Below are 10,012 nucleotides of genomic sequence, written 5' to 3'. Positions count from 1 at the left end.
TGCAGGTCAAAAACGCCATCCCAAAGGCCGCAGAAAAGAAACTGCACGATCTGGAGCCAGGGGACTGGATCGTGTTAAAGGACTTCGGGAGAAAGAATTGGCGGGCTCGCAGGTGGACTGGGCCATTTCAGATACTGCTAACAGAAACAGCAGAAAAAGTGGCTGAAAGAGCAACTTGGATTCACGCCACCCACTGCAAACGAGTGCCAAAGCAACCAAAAGGCCTCAGACCAGGTGAAGATGGAGATCAGTGAGTGAGCTGAGCTTTCCCCTGCCTTGTGTTCCTAGGGAGGGAGGGGAGTGGAGGTCTCTGAGACCACCTAGAACCACTAATCTCCCAAACACTCACCGCGGGCACACTGATTACAGGGGTAGGCAAGGTGACACAACTGATAAGATATGGTGCCAGAAACCAACAGATGGCTCTGGAGAGGTGACAGACCGAGAGAAAACGGAGGCTGTTATGCGTGTCCACGGCTCCCTCATAGAGTGGGGAACTCCATACCAGTGAAACCCAGACCATTAAAGGTTTCAGAGACACTAGGAGCCCTGTTAACCTTCACTCAAGGGTTTCCCAGGGTTGGCCGAGAAGTTAAGGATATGACCAAGACACTTGAACGGTGTAACATCAGCATGGTCAACTTTGGGGGCTCCACAACCCGTCTCAGATAACGGAGCAGAAAATCTTCAAGCCCATCATGACAATAAATCCAACAGCCCGAACTGGAACGGTGTGTTTCACCAGACAATGTCTCACACCAAGAGATCTTTTCCTGGGAACATCATCATGTAAGCAGATGGTTACAGCAACCTGCAGCACCACATGGGATAATGGAGCCAGGCGTGGCTGACAACAGGCGGATGGAAGAATGTGCTGTTTAAAATGTTGACCCCACTGTTTGTCATTCTTGGTGTTTTTCCCCTCCTGACATGCTGTGTGATCCCTTGTGCTAGATCTATGATTGCTACAGCAATTAAATCATCTATGGGTCAGTACATGCAACTACCAACTGCACCCACTGATTCAGTGGACTGGATCCCACCTTTCAGTGGGGATAAAAGTGAAGTTTAATCTGAAACATTTTAGTTTAAGTTATTTTTTGAAATTGTAAGTTTTGAATCATTGCAGTCTTTGCAAATGTAATGAAATTTCACATTTTGCATAATTACAAGTGTTTGTATTGTGTCTTGTGTCCTCTCATTTTTATATTCCTTACATTGTATTTTTATTCCTTATATTTTTACATAATCACCTTCTCTTCAAGTACTGCTGAAGTTACATGAAGTGTTTATATTCTCATTATGTTGTGTTAGCATAAAATGCTAAAAGGGAGTATTGTAATGGAAATTTCATGAGAACCATCTTTAAAACACTGCCATGTAAATAATCTCACCAGCCTCTTGGGTATGGGGTCAATGGAAGGTAAATGTGTGTGATGCTTTAACGTATGTCCAGAGGGGTCAGGACTTTAAGTGGTTCACCACATGTACCTTGGACATGGGTGTCTTTCTATAGATCCCCTAAGGAACACTGAAAGACACCATGTTCCTTTGATGAGATAGTACTCCGACCCTGAGACAAGATAAAAGCTGCATGAGCTGTTACACTGCAGCTCACTCGGCCGATACTCTCTGATGTGCATGTGTCCCTGTGAGTTCCTTCTGCAGACTTCAATAAAATTCACAGAAAGAAAAGTGTTTGCCTGAGATGTTTATTCAAACACACTTCTCCCACCACAGTTCTCAGAATATTTTATTAACTAGAACTGAATATAAGATTTATTCTGTATCAAGTTTTTTTTATGTATTTACTACTTTGTTGGGGACTTCTACAACGTCTGTTGTAATATGTTATAAATTAAGTTCTTCTGGTTTATGCCAAAGTGAACAGAGCTATTGAGAAGTCTTCAAATCATTCACTTTTACATAATATAAAACGCAAAGGAACCAGAGATGAACACGTGACAGCAGGACATCATACAGAGGGTGCAGTGAAGGAACAGCGATGTACTGAAACTGTATTTACTGAACAGGATAAAAAAGTGGAACATTAAATATTAGAGGGGTGTGATAGGCTACACAAAAAGGAGTCTGCTTTGCTGAGTTGCTTTCCTGTCTGTGGTCGGCTGCTGCAGAGTGTGAATGGAAACTGTAGAGAAATGCAGACCACTGAGGTGTGGACAGCTACTGTGGTATGTAGACAAACACTTATTATTGTAACTTAATGAAAGTAATAACAACATTGGCTGATTCCCATGTGTGTTTTAAAGGTGGAATTTTCAGTTAAAGCTGTGTTTAGGATACGTATGGATCAGATGCATTTTTATGTCAACACAAATAAACACAATTCAGTTTGTGAACTTTTCAAACCAACATGTCTGAATTTGCAGCATCAGTGAATCTGTGACATATTCAAGAATACTATCTTATAATGGATTTGATTAAACACTCCCTAATTTTATTAACTTGTTCTGAAAAATTAAATGTACAGACCGAGGTCATGAGTTCCTTTCCAGGCAGCAGCACACCCAGCTTGGTCAGTGTTTGTAGGTGGGGAAGTAGGAAAACGTCTGGCTCGTTAGCAGCTAGCCATTAGCTATGGTCACCAGCTAGTCATTTGGTACTAGGCAGGTAGTGTACAGGGTGTTTTTAGAGCCTTTTCACTGAAATCAGCTGCAGCTGATGCTGGAAACAAGGCTGGTGAGAGTGTAACAAATGTTTTGAGGGAAACTGCAGATTTTTTAACTTTAAGTTATGTTGTCCACCTTTCAACTCCTACAGTTAGTGATCTCCTGTGAAAAGACAGACATGACACTGACTCACGTTTTCTGTTGGACGTCTTGTAAAGAGTTCAATTTAAAGAAAGAAGTGAATGTCTGGTGTTGCAGGGGTCGCACCACATTGTATAACACACATCAAATCGTATTATTATTATATATATATATATATATATATATATAAAAATAAAAGTCATCTTCCTCTGATTTTCTGAAGTGCGCTAACACAATATAAAGATGTCCAGTACCTTGTACAGAGAGAAGGAAGACAACAAATCCACTCGCTGTCACGATCGTGGTGTGGAGGCAGGTTGGAGGACCCAAACGCAGGACACAGAGTGGAGCAGGTATAGTTCAACAAGGGGTTTTAATATAACCAAAATGTCACTTAGTCCCAATGAACATTTGTAATGAAAAAGGGAGGACGCTGTCTTTGAAGACAGTTTGTCTCTGTGCTTGGTACTCTTGTGTTAAAACAGACACTGAAGTGTTAAAGGCCGCCCTGACTTTCTTCCTCTTCACATCATTAGTATGCAGGAACAGACTGTACATCTCCAAGTTGAAATGAAGACATGATTCTTACTGTTGTTTTGCAAATGATGCATTTTTTACTTTACACAACAACCAGGTCTCAGTTTGTACATCCTCAGCTCCTCACCTTGCCTCCCGTCATCATTTCAATCTTTTCATTGCATCTTAGTCCCCCCCACCTTAGAAGCATGGAGACACAAGAAAAGTCAAATCTTTTCCCCCACCAGCTTTCTGACAACTCGTACTGGATTGTTCTCATTGCCTCTATTTATTACTTTAGTTAAGGTTTGGTTTAGGGTGGAGTAAGGGTTAATATTAGCTAATCAGAGACACCGTAGCGGGAGAGTGGGGGCAGGCCTTGACACAGAGCTGGTGGAAGTTGTTGCAAGGAAAACATGCAAGGAGAGAAGAACAGAGGAAATACGTCTTTAGAGAAGCAGCTGATCATCAGCTCTACCAGCTGTAGTAGAGACTTTGTCATACATTGAAGGCCCTACATACCCACACAGGTGTGCAGGATCTTTGAACTACCCCACAAGTTAGAAGAATATGGATGGAAAATATTGTTTCTATTGGATGAAAAAGAACAAAAGTCCATTGCATACACAGAGAATATGTTCCCAATACTCAGTGTTTGTGATGAAAACATGCAGCTCTAAATCAGTTTGCATTGATGCCTGTAGAGTTTGGAGACTGTATTAAGAGATCTCACAGGTCAAACAGAAAAGCTGACGAGTCACCACATGAACAGGAAGTGATTGTTTGTTCTCACAGCAGCAGTGAATGCTGTTGGTTTGTCTCTGAAAGTATTAATAGACTTTTTAGGAACTATCTAAGAATCAAACCTCAATTTTTCACACTGTCCTGTGAGTGGCATTAACTGTGCAATGTTTAAAAACTGGAGTTTCCGTCCAGGTTGTGCTTAAAATACTGACAACTGATTTGACATTTATGGATTTTTTTTCATACATTCATTTTTTTATTGTTGTTTTAGTTGTTTGAAGAGGAAATACGGTTAACCTTCAGGCCTTGTCCCCACATAAGAACTACATGTTCACAAAAAGGTGGTCACATCCATAAACACTAAACCAGACCATACAATGCATGTATTATTCTGATGATCTCATACAAAGTATTGTAACTCAGAATGGTTTGGCCTCAAACAGACAGTGTGATAATGACACATCAAAGTCATTGTGAATCATGTGACAAAACTTAATACTGATTTAACACTTAAGAAATGCAGTCGCATCATGTCAACTTTTCTTTGTCATTTGTAATGTCATTTTCAGCAGCACCCTGTCCAGAGACATGAGACATAAGAAGACAGGTTAAGTTTAGCAGGTCACCTCCATTAACATGGCCTAAATTCCCTCACAGACACAAACAGCTTGAGAGATGTTACAGGCAGTTGTTACCTGTCTGGGCATCTGGCTACTGCTACTGATCACCTCAGCACTTTCTGAAGGAGTATAATTATTTATGTTTGTGCTAATACAACTATTGGCAATTTAGGAGTCTTTCTTTGAGATGTAGACCTCTAACTGCCTGAATGAAATTTAATTTGTGGGCTTTGCTATAATAAATCCTATTAAGGGAGACTGAAGGAATCAGATGGTGCTCAGCAGACTTTTATCTGCCACATGGAGATTTCCCAATAAAGAACAATGCTGACTCAGAATGAGCATCAGTCCTCAGTCTGTGCAAAGATACATAGAGGGCTAATCTGAGGCAGTCTGGGTTAGACAAATAAAGTGAGAAGCCTGTGTAGGTACAGTCTTTTTATTGGGAAACTCAGAAACTCAGCCAGGAAACACAAAGTAAACACAAAGTGGGCATTTGGTACTAAAAGGACAGTAACTTTGGGAGATGAGCACTTTGTTTGTCTAACTCAGACGGCTTAAGCCTCATATTCATTTCATATAAACTTGTGAATACATTTTTGCACAGAGGACGGCATATTGTCCCCCTTTTTTACCAAAGGATATCTTAACGTCCAGTTTGGACAAGTGGAATGATAACAGCAGATACAGACGTTTGTCTTGTAGATCTTTAACTAGTTAAACTTTAACATTTGTGCAGAACATTTAGGTCTGAGACAATAGATATGGTCACACACCGATTCTCAGTAATCACTACACACTTCAGCGTTTCAAGCAACAAGGAGACAAACTGGATAAACAACAAACTTCCTTCCTTTGAGCTCTGTTAGCACCATCATATGTACAGATTGTTAAACCACGGTTTAGAGAATTTATATCACCCCAAAAACTATTATTATCAAAGTTGATTTATGCCCCAAAATGGTTGAGTGCCTTTCATTTCAGATGTAACAACAACAAAAAGATGCGATAAACGTTGTTGCTGTTTAATCCGACTGAAACACAAACTCCATGTCAAAGGCTTAAAATGCAAATGAAAAATACAGTTTATATCTATTTACATTTTAAAAAGTGTTACCAAGCAGTCTCTCTTTCTCCAGAAAGAAAAGGTCTTATCTTGTGTCTTACTCACTATTTTACATGCAAGATGAAGCAAACATGAGTTTTCAAAGCAGATAAATACATACAGCAATATAGGCAGCCAATAATGAGCGGACATGACCATGCAATAAAAATACAAGTTCAGAAAATTAGCATATGAATACTGACAATAGATGTGACTTATTCTTATAACATCAACCTGCCAGGGACTCCAGATAAAAATGAGTCTGTATGGCTAAATCTGGCTCATTTACATTTGGGCATTGTCCTTATGTTCACTGATGTGCACTGTCCCTTTAAAAAAACAAACAAAAAACCCAAACATTATGACCAAATGTGATCATATAATAATCAAAATTGTAAAGTCCTGAAAAAATGGTAGACGGAGCTAAAGTATGCAGTTTAACACAACAGTCCTGTAATAAATTCTTCACAAAGGTTTAAATGTCCATCAGAGAAGTGTCTAATATTTAATCTATCTGTCCTTCATTAATATAATCGATGTATAAATGATTATTGCTGCCTTGATTCTGCATTCTTGGCCCAGTCTGTCCTGAGGAAAAATCAAATGGGGCCACCTGCTAAGAAAAGGCATAGAAAGTCCATGCATAAATACAGACCACAGATCCATGTTGTCACCACACTCAGTGTCGTCTACTAACTCTGCTGTACAGGGCAGATACATCCTCCACAGCTGCTTGAGGCCTTGTTCTGTGAAGGAATCAATAATTTAAAAGAAGAACATTTAATAAAAACACTAAAAAAACATAGAACATGTGGGATTAAACACTTTCTATTTTTATTTAACTTTATTTAAATTAAACAGCAACAAAGATTGTCCTGTGTGAAGAGTTGCTCACCCTGCGGCACTGTTGAAGTTGGGGGCCGCGTAAACAACCTCCTCCTCGTTTCTGAGGGGCTGAGCTGGGCTGTTGTTGGAGTAGAGAGCCTCTGCCTGGTTTCTTACGAATCGTATGGTTGCATCCTGAGTTTCATCTGTCTGCTGGTCACAGAGATAGTCACTATTACATTTTCCATGTACTCTTTACAAGACAAACAGAACTCTGAACTGCAGCATGACAGGACCACTCAGTAAAATATCTGCAGGGTATAAGGTGGAGTGTGTTCAGCCTAATTTGCTAAACCAAAGAACTGTGATCCTGAGGCTTGATATCAGTCTGTAGCCGTGTTTCCATCAATGTTATTTATGTGGCATTAGAAAAGGTTGATGAAAAAAAACCCCAGAAAAAACAAAATCCTTAATCTCGCAAAAAACTTTTTACGCTGGCTTGAGGTGTTTTTGCCTTTGTCGAAAAACTCTTAATGCACTACTTGGGAGATGGAAACACTTTTGCCGAATAAGTTCTGATGTAGCGAACTTGTAACTCACGTCTGATCAGCTGTTTGCTGTTGGCATCTTGACCAATATTCCCATAACGTGTGGAGACATGGCTGGTAGCAACTTGCCCTCTTGAAACACAATTCTGAGGACCTCTCTCCATTTTTCTAAGATCAGTGGCCATTAGTTCCATGCGACTGGTGTATTCACTCCAAAACAGCTGATGAGCCATTTCACATTTCCCTTTTTTTCTTTTTTGCGACATTTCAAGAGTCCGCTTCAAATTTGCATGACAATTGGATGGAAACATGCTTCTCTTTGTGTTGCAATACCAGCAGCAGATGATAATAGTATTCACATTTTACTTAATGCCCCATGAACCAGATAGTTACAAGAAGTTTGTTGTTCAATTTAGGTGAACCATGTGCCAGAAGTATGTCTGGAGAAAGACTGCTTAATTCATTGTGGGTATTTAAAGTAAAAGTTTGTCAGTTTTAAAACAACAGTCTTATGTTTTATATAGTGCTGGGATGAAATTACTGACTTTGTAAGAGACCCGTTTGATTTGTGTAACTTGGATGGCTAAAGCCTCATTTTACCTTCAGATAAACTTTTAAATAATTTTCACACAGATTGAGGACATTGGATTTTGTCCCTCATTACAACACTGAAAGTGCATTAGGAAGGGATTTCTTAATAACGTAGAATGAACAGGAGGAATAATTACTGTTTAAATGTTCATATGGACACCTGGATAACAAACAGACTTGGATGTGGAATGTGGAACCTCTCCTTTAATCTTTCAGGTAAACCAGGTGTGAGTCAGATTTTTTCTCCTGTCTAAAAACTATTAAAATAAATGCCGTTCATTTATAAAACGTGACTTAAGATAGAATCTTAAACTTGCACATTATCTTCAGTTTGGCCATGAGGTTATCAGGTGTAACTAGAGAAGGATGCTAGTAGGGAGGGTGATAGATAAAGGAGGATGTGGTTAATTTGGTGAATAAAGTAGTCAAAGAAGGAAGTGATGCACCAATGAGATGACCAGCTGACCGGTGACTGAACAGCATGTTTTTGTTTGTACCTCTGCTCTGTTGTGTGGTGTCTCATCAGCCTCAGGTTGTTTTTGCAAGGAGCTCTTTCTGACAGGAGAATAAATAAAAGAAGCAAATTATTAACTAAACACATGACGCATTTCTTCAAACAAACACTAATACAATGCTAAAAAGCCCATATGTACATTGAGAGTTATTGGTTGCTCTTGTACAAACTGGCCTCAAATAAATCCCTCCCTAAAGTAGTTTCAATGTAAGTGATAGATACACACAGAAATCATATTCTGTGTGTATCTTCCACTGTTAGTCTTTTTTTGTATGGTATTTCCAGCATCACTTACATTGAAACTGCTTTCAGAGGGGATCTCTTGAGGGCCAGTGTTAACATGAGGAACCATTACAGCTAACTTTCAATGTGACTATTGCTTTGAGACTGACTTGACTTGATACCAAAAAATGTGAACGCGTCCTTTAAGATCCATAGTAAATTGAATCACAGAGAAACTGATCTGCTCACCTAATCCATATGAAGACAGAGAGAAGAAGTATGAAGACCAGAACAACAGCACTGACTGATAGAACAACTGGAAATTTCAATGAACCTGGAAAACAACAATCAAGCACAAACACTGGAAAAGTTACAGGAATGTTTGGGTCTAATAGTGAAGATAACTGGACACAAATTATGGTTTAAGTTATTTTGGGATCGGTTTTGTCAAAGTTTAAAAAATAATCCAAACTAAAGTAAGGTGAGCTTCTGTAACCCAAGGTCAGCTCAAAGATGTATGAGGACCCCTTTAAATGTAGTATAACCTTACCTGCCACAACAATCAGATGTAAGGTGGAGTTATGACGTCCTCTTCTGTTCTGGGCTTCACAGTAATAATTCCCACTGTGTTCAGCTCTGAAGTCAGTGATGGTGAAGTTCTGTCCTGATGCTTTTGGTGAGTCTTCATTCTCCTTGTACCAGGTATAATTAGCTGCTGGGTTAGCATCACTGCTGCAGGTCAGAGTCACTGAACTGCCCTCCACTATCTCAGCAGAGGGACTCACTGACACAGAGGGAAGCTTTGGAGCATCTGGAGACAAAAGAGAAAACTTATGAATCTTTGTTCACAGGTCTGTTATAGGCATGGGGTCCCACAACCTCGGAGGAGCAATGTAGTAATAATTCAGTGATAATTTTGATTCATTATTTTGATTTCCCAGTTGTTACTTTGTTATCCGCCTGGTTTAGTAATCCTGCTTCATGAGTAAGGCTGTAGTTGCCTCTACAAAGCTAGCTAGCAGGTCACTAACAGACTTGTACATGATACTTGGCCACAGGTTTTCTCTTCACGACCCTTTTCTATGAAGAAACTTGGGGGCTTCTTACATGAATAAAAAATAAAAACTGACCTCAAAACTTCTCACAATGTGGGCAAAACATTATTTCTTCAGTTCGTTGCTGGAACCTCACATTTTGGCAAGTACCATTACAATTCACATTGGTTTACTTAGAGGGGAGCTGCATGCAATGTCCATGTGGTTGGCACTGCAGTCTCTATTTATTACTCAGTGTTACATTTGGAGCTAAACTGAGGCTTATTGTTTCTCTCTGCTCGCCTGCTTTTCACCGGTCTTGTACCGAGCTGTGCGGGCGCGCGTGCCTCACAACTAACTGTACATGCACGTCACGGTACTGTTTAAAAGCGATATATTCTTTGTGTTCTGTTTAAAATCAGACATTGAGCACCCCAATATCACCAAAATAACACGATCCTTGTTTCATAACACTGTTGCAAGCTTTGACTGTGAGATTGACAGCCGAATCAGGCTCCTCCC

The 10,012-nt window shown here is 39.8% G+C and overlaps 1 long non-coding RNA gene across 2 annotated transcripts; it reads right to left on the bottom strand.

Moving 5' to 3' along the window:
- Window positions 1-6,226: 6,226 nt before the first annotated feature.
- LOC119887087 lies at window positions 6,227-9,076 on the bottom strand. Of its 2 annotated transcripts, none has more exons than XR_005441609.1 (5): window positions 9,007-9,076; window positions 8,706-8,790; window positions 8,218-8,275; window positions 6,652-6,794; window positions 6,227-6,502 (listed from the first exon to the last, which is right to left on the bottom strand). It is a non-coding gene; the product is annotated as an uncharacterized LOC119887087 (long non-coding RNA). The 2 variants fall into 2 exon arrangements; XR_005441610.1 differs by having other exon boundaries at window positions 6,652-6,791.
- Between the last annotated feature and the right edge of the window lie 936 nt (window positions 9,077-10,012).

Source organism: Micropterus salmoides, unplaced genomic scaffold (assembly GCF_014851395.1).
Source record: "Micropterus salmoides isolate LMB-PRFRI ecotype aquatic unplaced genomic scaffold, ASM1485139v1 Ms_hic_scaffold_4001, whole genome shotgun sequence".
Lineage (NCBI taxonomy): Eukaryota > Metazoa > Chordata > Actinopteri > Centrarchiformes > Centrarchidae > Micropterus > Micropterus salmoides.
This window is presented reverse-complemented; position numbering and strand designations above follow the sequence as displayed.